The sequence below is a fragment of the Antedon mediterranea genome, chromosome 5 (genome assembly GCF_964355755.1).
Source record: "Antedon mediterranea chromosome 5, ecAntMedi1.1, whole genome shotgun sequence".
In the NCBI taxonomy this organism is placed as follows: Eukaryota; Metazoa; Echinodermata; class Crinoidea; order Comatulida; family Antedonidae; genus Antedon; species Antedon mediterranea.
Genome location: NC_092674.1, coordinates 18,741,895 through 18,754,056, shown reverse-complemented (window position 1 = coordinate 18,754,056; position 12,162 = coordinate 18,741,895). Strand labels below are relative to the sequence as shown.

Here is a 12,162-nt window from a genome sequence, read left to right as displayed (position 1 = left end):
AAATGAACTACTATATTAGCATTGTTTGCGTTCCATACTTTTAAGAGGCCGAGTTGACGGATTAGTTTTTGGCCGAGTTGACTTGAGGCCGAGTTGACTTGAGGCCGAGTTGACTTGAGGCCGAGTTGACTTGAGGCCGAGTTGACTTGAGGCCGAGTTGACTTGAGGCCGAGTTGACTTGAGGCCGAGTTGACTTGAGGCCGAGTTGACTTGAGGCCGACTTGACTTGAGGCCGACTTGACTTGAGGCCGACTTGACTTGAGGCCGACTTGACTTGAGGTCGACTTGACTTGAGGCCAACTTGACTTGAGGCCGACTTGACTTTGGCCGAGACGGTTTAGGGCCGAGTTGACCTGCACCGGTTTGAAATTTTCAGGAAATTCCAGCACCAGGTAGAGCATATCCTGTATATTGTTGAAACTGCTGGTAACTTGTTGATTTGAGAAACTCATCACTCTTTGCATGTAGTGCAACACACCATTTGATAACTGTAGGGTGCCATCGCATTTGTTTGTTTTTTGACAAGGCTTCCTTTTGCTGGTTGAACAATAATTCTGATGCTGTCCCCTTTGGTATTGCATCCTTTATAAAGGGTTCAGCCTCTTTAAAGGCTTTCTTCATTGCAACAGACTGTGTAGCGTTCAGAAAACTTGCTTCCCTCGCAAACATGTCTCTTACCTTTTTTTTAAAGTCTGTTTACATTTCTCTTCAATTACCTTTTCTGTCTTTGCTGTAGAGAAGACTTTTCAATTAGACGTCTATGCACCATATATCGTAGGTTTCTTGATTCGTCCAAAGCACCAGATGTATTCCTTTTACGCTGTTTACAAAATGCATCGCAAGTCAAATATCTGACTGTGTAAGCAATTGACATTTGACGTGCCGTACAGATTTGGAGTTTTGGCAATAGACAGATGTAGACATTTGCCCAAAAGGGCCAGCATTTTCACAAGTCAGTGTTACCACTGCACACTGTCCTCAAATATGTTTGGAATTTTGTTCACATCCATCTCCTCGTTCCCAACATATATCGCCTGTTGTCAACAAATGAAGAGCTGATATGCAAAAGGGCTTATATCCATTATATTATTAATTCTGAGAAAACAGCAAAAAACTGATTAATAACCTAATTAAAAACCTTTAATATTATCAAATTTAGTATTAAATATAGTAAACTACAATTTAAATCATTTAAATATAAAACAGTTTTTATTTGTAAATCTTTTATTAACAGATATTTTTATGTACATTAATACATGATAATACATGATTTTTTCATGCCCTAAGTTATTAAAAACTAAGATATCTTAGTTTAAAACAAATATATCTCTATTAATAGAGATATTTCTATTTAAAACTAAGATATCTCTATTAAAATGGATATGAAAGGGTTCCTAGCAATATCATTTTATTGGCTCAACGTGTAGATCAATCAGTTTTAAGCTTGCCATAGTCATACTTAATGTTTTGGAGGACGACAACGCCCTCAAAACGCCCCTGAGAAACCTGTGAAAAACTTTTTGTGACGTCACTAAAAGTTATTTTTGTATTACAGAGATAGGAATTTAGCAGTAAATCATTGATTGATGCAAAAGCATGGTAGTAATTACTTATTGCTTTGATATTTTTATTCTTGGATAAGTATGTTAGCCTAATCGAATAAAATTAATTCATATTATCAACCAAGTTTTTTTTTAAACGGATTTTAATTTCGTTTTTCAAGGCCATCTTTTACGAAATTCATAGCCAAATGCCTATCTTGCTGGGTACACGGAGTTATTTTGCGCATGCGTGAGAATCACAGAGTCGACCACCTTGGCCTCTCTCTCGACCCTCCTCGCGAGCGATGTTTATTTCGCTATTTATTATACACGTATTATTGAAACATTCATTTTATTATTATTTCGTTGTAATTAACTGAAATTGATGGAAATTCGTCCACATCGTCTTGTTAACACGGATGTTAACATCGTTTTGAAGAAACGGTTGGACGAGTAAATGGTGTTTGACAATGCCATGGCCTGGAGCTAGCTAGGCCTAGGCCTTTTTAGTAGTGATGACTGCTGGATACGATGTTTAGTCGCCCGGCCAGAGGTGAGCTGAGAGCGTATGCTCCTTGATGTATCGTTGAGGGTGTTAATGGTAGGCACAATTGTGTTACTGTATTATGTATATACACATTATTTATAAGTACGTTTATTAATTAATATTGTTGTGTGCTGTAGTGTCCTGACTAACGTATTATTGAAATATTTTTTTGTTATTACATGCCGCCCTACTAGCTAGTAGGCTAGGCAACACTGAATACTAAATATTATGATTCCCAATAAAATGAATAGAGTTGGATTTTCTCTAATGTAGTAATAAAGGTTATAACAGGCCAGGCCTAGTTAGGGGTATTTCAGCTTGTATCATATACAGTACAGTATACAGTAAATAAACAATTCATTTGTATTTTTACCTACCTACAGGTCTATAATTGGAGTGCAATTATGATAATTGATGGACGGGATAAGCAAATGTATTTATTGATTGGAATGGAAGCGCAAATGTTAGAGTCAAATTATAATATTAAGGTAACAGATACTGAGCATTGCTATTTTAAACTGTTGATCAAACCTACATAATACATTATACTAAATTATTATTTTGTTTTGAGGGCAGATAAACATGTGCTTATTCATTTTCCTTTTTTCAGGTGAATAGAAAGATACCCAGAGTACTTTATAATAGATGCTACTTGGATCATGCTTGCACGATACATTTATGCAGTATACTAAGACACCAAGTATAGAATGAGCGCAGACAATTAAAATTACAGAACTAAATATTTATGAAGAATAGTAAAATATGCATAATAGAATTCTTTAGACGCGAGTGCTAGGGTTACAGTCATACTGTAACTATGGTAATGTACTACCAGACAGTACACTAGTAGCAGTGCATCATATAGTGTTTGTTTTTAACCATCTAAATGGGTCTGGGTATATAAACAAATAAACCACTACTGTACTTCTTTTTTTATTTATTTAGCCAAATACTATGTACAATGGACATTTATGAAAGAATCCATCTCTTGAATATGATGGAGCTGGCTGGTGTTGATAGAATTAAAATGTCTCAGGTCTCAAAAGTAATTTATGTCCTGTTTGAAAAATCCTGCTTGTTCCAAACTCATTATGATGCATTTGTTCAATAAAATTCATTCCACACACTATTTCTGCCATATAATTTGATGTTTACAATTTTATTACTAGTACTATTACAGTTCTTCAAAGCCATCTCATGTACTGTTGATTCCATAAATCTGCAAAGATAAGACCAATAAATGGATGGAAATGTACTATTATTTTTATTCAATCCTACCTCTAGGCCCTATAGTATTATATTTTATGACTTGGTAACAAACAGAAAGAGGTTATTATTTAATTACACTACAGTTACTAACTAAACTATAATAATCCTCTCGGCCTCACCTCCTCTGCTCTACTTTAATTATTAGTATTATTATATTACTATATTAGTCAATAACAAAAGTCAGAGCCAAAAACAAGTTCAACACAAGCTTACCTTTTTTATTTACGTCGCCTTTTACATACGTCTACGCCCGCGCCTTGTCCACTTCCTGGAGGTTCGTCGGTGGACCGGCGACTGCTACTCTCTTGTACTGTAGGCCATGGAGTAACTCCATGTGTAGGCCTAGCCTACTACTAGCGAATTTAGAAGAAACTATAGTCTACTAGACCTAGCCTAATTTGTAGTCTGCGTGAGTGGTTTAGTGTGAGAAGTACAAATACACACTTTCTTCTTTTCACGTACAATCTTTGCAGACATAACTTTTTATTGATTTGTGAAATATCGATATTTTCTACGACTGCAGCAACAGGGAGCTTGCAACACGCGAGTCTCGTGTAGCATGGGTTTGTTTATTTTGTTTACACCACACAGTCCGCGAACGAGACAAGGCGGTGATTGGACTGTATTAAAATTCATTAACCAATCACAAAACGACTGCTGCCGTGGCTACAACCCCGGGTGTTTCAAACTCTAAATTTGACGATCTCGTACGTGCGTATAGAACGTTCATAAAAATTAAGATGGCGTGCCAGTTGGTCGGCCATTTTGCGGACGTTTTATACCAAAATTTAATTTGTTTATTTCTCAATTTCTACTAGGTATTTGAATCTAATTTTTTGTGTGCTGTTTATTAACATTAAAAGGATTCATACAAAGTCCTTTTTGTGAAATTTTAAAATCCTTTCATATCCATTTTAAAAACTAAGATATCTTAGTTTTAAATAGATATATCTTAGTTTTAAATATAGATATCTCTATTTAAAACTAAGATATCTCTATTGAAACTAAGATATCTCTATTATTAAAGATATCTCTATTAATAGAGATATCTTAGTTTTGTTTCCGGTTCAGTGTTTTATGGGTAATGCGATTTTCTATCAGTATGGTCATATTTCCATATTGTAACAATATCTTATCACAGTCCCAGTTGTAATATAAGAGGCTATAATGAAACAAAAGGGAACAGAGGCAGAAACAGGATGTTTGAGAAAAAAATGATGAGACTTAAAATTAGCACATATTATAATGAGCACATAAACACGTTTATAGAGATATCTCTGTCAATAGAGATATCTCTATTAATAGAGATGTCTCTATTTAAAACTAAGATATCTCTATTTAAAACTAACATGTCTCTATTAAAAACTAAGATATCTCTATTGCTTGAATAAATGACAGCTTGGCGCACCATAGAGTAGGCAATTAGTGTCATTGCTGGCCCCAAAGAGAATCGGCTATTACAAATCACTGGGTGACATACATAACGATAGTTAAACTTAGATCGTTTCACATACTACAGAGGGCGCATATACGATTTTTCGACGTCGCTTCTCCAAGTGGGGGAGAGAGGAAGAAAACGCAAACAGAAAGATTTGGCACAACAAGCCAAGCGTTTATATATCACATTAGATGGCTGGTTTCATAATGATAATAATTGTCACCATGAAAATCACGAATGAACAATTTGGACCGAAGGTCTAGCTTCTGTCTTAGGTATGCAACAAAAGGGAGTCTCATACAACATGTACCGAATGCAAAATCAAGTTTATTCTTTTCTGATCAATTTCTTATAAAACACAAACAAACACAAAAACCATGGACCTCAAACAAGTGAGTGACCACAATTCAGGGCAATAGTTTAACGCTATGGATAATAAATTAAAGTAAAGTATGACCTGTCTCCAATTACCAGGAGGTCCCGGAAATTGGACTTAATATACTTCAAAACATGAAACAAAATATATAAGTCCCAATCATGGTTGTGACTGAGCTAAGAAATGTTTGAAAAATAGAGATGTTAGGTCCCGGAAAATGCACTTCTTGTACTTCGAAATATGATCAGCTTTATTGTTGGGGCTGAGCTAAGAAACTGTTTAAAACTAGAGCTGCAGGTCTTCAAAAAATTGCATTTTATACTTTGGAAACATCAGGCCTAGAGGCTTAAAAAACGCAAGCAAACACAAAAACCATGGACCTCAAACAAGTGAGTGACCACAATTCAGGGCAATAGTTTAACGCTATGGATAATAAATTAAAGTAAAGTATGACCTGTCTCCAATTACCAGGACTCTCAAAGTAAGATAATTCTTATCAATAACATTAAATTTGTTATAAATCTGAACTAATATATTACGACGTAACTCGTCTCCAATTACCAGGGTGTCTGCAATAACATTACCCTTCTCAACAACTTTACAGTAATTGCCACTCAAGGCTTATAGAGGTCCCGGAAATTGGACTTAATATACTTCAAAACATGAAACAAAATATATAAGTCCCAATCATGGTTGTGACTGAGCTAAGAAATGTTTGAAAAATAGAGATGTTAGGTCCCGGAAAATGCACTTCTTGTACTTCGAAATATGACCAGCTTTATTGTTGGGGCTGAGCTAAGAAACTGTTTAAAACTAGAGCTGCAGGTCTTCAAAAAATTGCATTTTATACTTTGGAAACATCAGGCCTAGAGGCTTAAAAAACACAAACAAACACAAAAACCATGGACCTCAAACAAGTGAGTGACCACAATTCAGGGCAATAGTTTAACGCTATGGATAATAAATTAAAGTAAAGTATGACCTGTCTCCAATTACCAGGACTCTCAAAGTAAGATAATTCTTATCAATAACATTAAATTTGTTATAAATCTGAACTAATATATTACGACGTAACTCGTCTCCAATTACCAGGGTGTCTGCAATAACATTACCCTTCTCAACAACTTTACAGTAATTGCCACTCAAGGCTTACAGAGTAAATACTAGCTTCAGTGTGGTAACACTTATGTAACTTAAATGTCAACAATCAACTGTTATTACACAATGCAATTCAAATAATATAGAAATATACTAGGCCTACTGCTTATTATTCTGATACTGTGGATTTACAACACCCAGTTATCTTTTCGAGTGTCCAAGTTTCAGCTACAGTTCCACACTCTAGCTGTCTCTTCTTTCAGTGGTTAACGTGGTTAAAATGGCTGTTGCTTTCAGACTTCCTCCGGTTGTACCATTTACAAATTGTTAAGTGTAACTTCATGTACTTGCCCCAGGCCTTTGAAGCGTCACGGTACCGTGACGCTTGGGTTCTCTATCGTGACGCTTTACGGTCGGCCGTGACGCTTAAAACCTTATCCGTGACGCTTAAAAATATCAACCACAACAATCTAAAAATAGATTAACAGGCAGGTACGGTACTTTCTCTAGAGCTGAGGCGCGGCATGCATAAAGAGCCTAATGCATACGAGACACGTGACATGACCAATAGACGAAAAACAAAAGACTGCGTAACAAAGTGTTAAATAACTGAGACTCGCTTTCACCGGCCGCCACCGAGAGATGTAAACAAGTGTTTTGTTACTACCATGTCTCTCTTTCGATCTCTAGTATTTGGCTGTTGTCTAAAATGTAGTAACTTATATATTGTAAATAAAGTAAATGATTGATTGTATTGTTTTTCTTGTAAAAATGTTATGTGTATTAAAAATAAATACCAATGATATTATTATTTTCAATATCATACTGAATTAATCGACTCTATCGGCAGGGGTGGCGCCAGGATCTTCCCGACGCGGGGGCTACATTCCCCGACGAGGGGGCTATGGCTGGGGGACAGGGGACCGCCAAGGGCCCCCGGCGGGGGTCCAGGAGGCGAAGCCCCCGGAAGCAACGCGTTCTAGCGTCATTTGAGGTCATTTTAATCAGATTTAGGGTAGCCATTTTTTCCATTTTTTATAATGCATAAATAAAATACTGCGTGCAAAAAAACGATGCGCGATGACTGTTTCAATCCATATTTTTCAATTTAAAAAATAAAAGTTCAAAGAAAATTTAGAAAAATAGAGTTGGAGGTCCCGGAAATTGGACTTAATATACTTCAAAACATGAAACAAAATATATAAGTCCCAATCATGGTTGTGACTGAGCTAAGAAATGTTTGAAAAATAGAGATGTTAGGTCCCGGAAAATGCACTTCTTGTACTTCGAAATATGACCAGCTTTATTGTTGGGGCTGAGCTAAGAAACTGTTTAAAACTAGAGCTGCAGGTCTTCAAAAAATTGCATTTTATACTTTGGAAACATCAGGCCTAGAGGCTTAAAAAACGCAAGCGTAGACCTTTTTCAGTCGGGGAAATAAGTTTATTCCTCCCAAGTGTATGCGTGCGTACTATCTGGACTTCCGAGTGGTGAGAAATTCATGACATACAGGACATTGAAAATGTAATAACTTAGCTATAATAAGATGTTGGCTAAGCGAAAATGGCATGTTTTTTTGTTTAATAATGGATGAAAAATTTATTTTAGGTGCCCCACGGTACAGAAGGTTACTTTGTAACTTAAAAAATTGGTGAACATACGAACAATTAACATAATTCGTTTTTGCTGTAGTGTAGCGTACGTCGACGCAGTACACGATGTAACCGTCGGTAAACTTCGCCTGGAAAATAACTACAGTACACATTTTGATATGATATCACGACCCAACGTTGAACGATTCGTACAAAGGGATACCGCCAGACAAGTGCGTACCTATAGCTATTGTTTAGTAATAGTAGTAAGTTAGATCGCTGGCAATAATGAATGCATATAAAGTGCATAATATCACTCTGACGTACTCTCACGGTCAATGAAACGTCGCGGTTTTCTAGGCGCTGAAGCTAGCTACGAAGTGAACGCGAACGCTTTTTACTGTATATTATATTCCCCGACAAAAAGTACCCGTGTTCAGTGGTGGCGCCAGCGGGGGGGCTACGGGGGCTCTAGCCCCCTCGTCGGGGAGCCTAGTCCCCACGTCGGGGAATACGGGTACTTTTTGTCGGGGAATATAACATACAGTAAAAAACGTTCGCGTTCACTTCATATAGCTTCAGCGCCTAGAAAACCACGACGTTCCATTGACCGTGAGAGTACGTCAGAGGGCTTTTATGCACTTTTATGCATTCATTATTGCCAGAGATCTAACTACTAAACAATAGCTAGTACGCACTTGTTTGGCGGTATCCCTTTGTACGAATCGTTCACCGTTGGGTCGAGACGCGTGATATCATGTTCCATCCAGGGACCAAAATGTGTAATGTAGTTATTTTCCAGGCGAAGTTTACCGACGGTTACCGAAGGGAACACGGGTACTTTTTGTCGGGGAATATAATATACAGTAAAAAACGTTCGCGTTCACTTGGTAGCTTCAGCGCCTAGAAAACCGCGACGTCTCATTGACCGTGATAGTACGTCAGAGTGCTATTATGCAATTTATATGCATTCATTATTGCCAGCGATCTAACTTACTACTAAACATTAGCTAGGTACGCACTTGTCTGGCGGTATCCCTTTGTACGAATCGTTCAACGTTGGGTCGAGACGCGTGATATCAAGTTCCATCCAGGGACCAAAATGTGTAATGTAGTTATTTTCCAGGCGAAGTTTACCGACGGTTCGGGTACTTTTTGTCGGGGAATATAATTCGTTCGCGTTCACTTCGTAGCTTCACGATTCGTAAAAAGGGATACCGCCAGACAAGTACGTACCTAGCTAATGTTTAGTAGTAAGTTAGATCGCTGGCAATAAATGAATGCATAAAAGGGCATAATAGCCCTCTGACGTACTCTCACGGTCAATGGAACGTCGTGGTTTTCTAGGCGCTGAAGCATGAAGTGAACGCGAACGTTTTTTACTGTATATTATATTCCCCGACAAAAAGTACCCGTGTTCCCCGACGGGGGGGCTAGGCTCCCCGACGAGGGGGCTAGATCCCCCGTAGACCCCCCCCCCCCCCGCTGGCGCCACCACTGTCTATCGGTGGGATTTACTCTTTCGTCGGTAACATACGCACGTCATCAAATGATTTCTAGGCGCAATTCAATGCTAGCTGCTTTGATCGTATAATACATTCAAGAAGGCTACGATCGTTTTCCTATTTGCTAGTGCGCTAAAGTCTTATTTCACTTAACTTAAGGTACATTTGTACATCGGTGCTAGAATGTTTTAGGCCCTACTTCGTGGCGCTTGATGTGAATCCTGGGGAGAACACTGTTGAACGTAGGCGACACTTATTTGAATCAGACATATAAAGTCTGGTAGTTGAAGGGTTGAACCGGGGAAAAAAAATGGTACAAAGCAAATTTTTACATCGTTGGAAGCGCAATTTTATGGAGAATAACATATCCAAAATCGACAAAAATCCAACTTGGGGAAATTTTTTAGACGCGTTTTACTTTTTTTTTGTAAATTTACTTAAAAAACTACTCTTACAGTCATTATGATTGTATATCTTGGAAACCGCTAACTGTAGAGTCTTTAATTTGGTCTCTAATTGTTTGTTATGTACATATTTCTATTTGCTCTTATGAAATTCTTTGTCAAAAAATGGCGGGAAAGTTTATTTCTTGACATCTTGACATTTGACCTCATATTTCGATATCTCAATAAATACTGGGTGCACAAATTTAAAATTGGTCTTAAATTGTTGGTAAAGTGAAAATTTCTATTCAGGCTAATGACAAGTTTTTAAAATAAACGACATTAAAAAGGCCATTTTGAAACCATAAACTTGTACAATAACAATATAGAAAAGATGGAACATTTTGTAATAAAATCGACTTAATTATAAAATTAGGCCATACCATTCTTTTTCACTAGTCTTCATCTGATTCGTCAACAACCAATTCCTCTGAATTTTTGCAACTGTCCCCTCTGCAATCTCCACATGATGTTACGCATTTCAGTCCATTTTTAAGACATGAACATAAATTTGTACCACATGGGTTGTTGGATGATAATTTGCACTTGCAACGAACAAACTTTAGTAAAGTGTCTGGTGCTGCAGCAGAATCTGTCATGATTGGAGTTAGATGGGTTCCTTCGCATTTCCAACCCGATTGTAAAGGGTACAAGTCAGTATTTAGTTTTGACCACACAAGTATCTGTAAATGTACCCGCAGACTACGGAAATATGCTGCTCTCTCTGTAGGTGGAAGTTTTTGAGGCTCAATAGACGATTTTGATGCTACCATTTCCATAAATTTCACATACCGTAAGTTGTTTAAAGATTCATCAGTTTTTGCCACCGTAGATTATTTTAAATACTTCAAGTCCAGCTTTTCCAATATCTTCTGCTGTTGCACTCTCATCACTAATTGACTTGGATAACTGTTGTAATTCCTTGGAACTACGGATTTTCTTCAGTTTTTAGTTTTTCCTTGGCCAAATGTGGCAGATATCGTATCGCAGCCACTCCAAGCATGAGCGAATAACAAATGTGATGTTACATCATTGCCAGTATTCTTGACAAGATCACGAATTTTCCACAACTTTAGTTCTTTATTATATGACTGTTTTGCTTCAGAATGGAAGTATATATCTGCCATAGTTGGTACATCAGCAACACAAGCACGTCTGTGTCATCGGCTACCACACATCAACAGTTTGCCCTTGCCGTGCGTACTCTAGAGCAAAAGAAACAATCATTGTATCAGCATCTCCGGTACTTGTATGAACTACATGCCCATCTTTTTTGAGGTAGCAGCTTAACAATTCAATGAATTGACATTTATTTTTCTCATTCGATAGAAATATGTGTTGATTACGATGTGCTTGCATTAATTCATTCAGTTGAATATCGGCGGATGTTCTTCCAACACGCCTTTGATGCTCATGGTCTTTTATTGATGGTCCCTTTTCATACCCATCAAACACAATGCATGAATCTCCAAAGTTTTTACGAACATAACTCACATACTGCATGGCTATATCTTTATATGTTGCCCCTTTTGCCTATTTAACTCTAAAACAGGGGTTAGTTATCCTAAGGGGGTAACTGTCTAGGGGGTAGGTTGTAGGAACTTCACACACATATTTGCGTGTGTGCGCTCAACGCGTAAAGTTATGCAAATTGCTGTTGTAAATATATAGCGAACGCGCAACGAGCGATCTCTCTCTCTGCGTCAAGTTTTCAACGAGAAGACATCGACATTTTTTATGAGCAAACCATTGCGAGTTTTAATACAAGTTTTACGATAATAATTAGTTGTCCTAATTATTAGCACTATTACATTTTGATATTTAGCGTTTTAACTTTACATATTTTACTACGTGTTACTGTATGTTATCGTCTTTCAATTATTGTACCGTTGTATATATTATTGTCCTGAACTAGCCTAGCCTAACCTTACACTGCGCACGTACGTACGCGCTTCGTGTGGATATGTGGTTTCTACACTCCGTATAGTTTATTACTTCGAGCCTAGGATACTTCCAGCTTTGGACATCGTTTGACTGCTACAATACTCCATTACCGTATTCTAAATAGGGTAAGTAAAGACCGAATTACTTATTCCCTAAAGTGGTGACCCCGACGTGATTCGTATGGACTAGTGGAGTATTCATCTGTAGGCTGTACTTCTTGTATGTAACATTTGTATTATTAGCGATACTCGGCCTATCTAAGCCTATCCTGTATACGAGGCAGCAAACAGCATTGATCGTACTATATATATAGTACTACGTACAACTATTTTTGAAAACATTTCTGTTACACAGTTTACTTTTAATTATAAGGTAGACCTAAAACAATTATTAATTTTTTGAGGCGAAA

General features: G+C 37.4%; 1 long non-coding RNA gene across 1 annotated transcript; it reads left to right on the top strand.

Moving 5' to 3' along the window:
- The first annotated feature begins 1,378 nt into the window (after positions 1-1,378).
- Positions 1,379-3,217, top strand: LOC140049036 (uncharacterized). Its single transcript, XR_011845175.1, has 3 exons — positions 1,379-2,142; positions 2,472-2,576; positions 2,699-3,217. It is a non-coding gene; the product is annotated as an uncharacterized lncRNA (long non-coding RNA).
- The last annotated feature ends 8,945 nt before the right edge of the window (positions 3,218-12,162 follow it).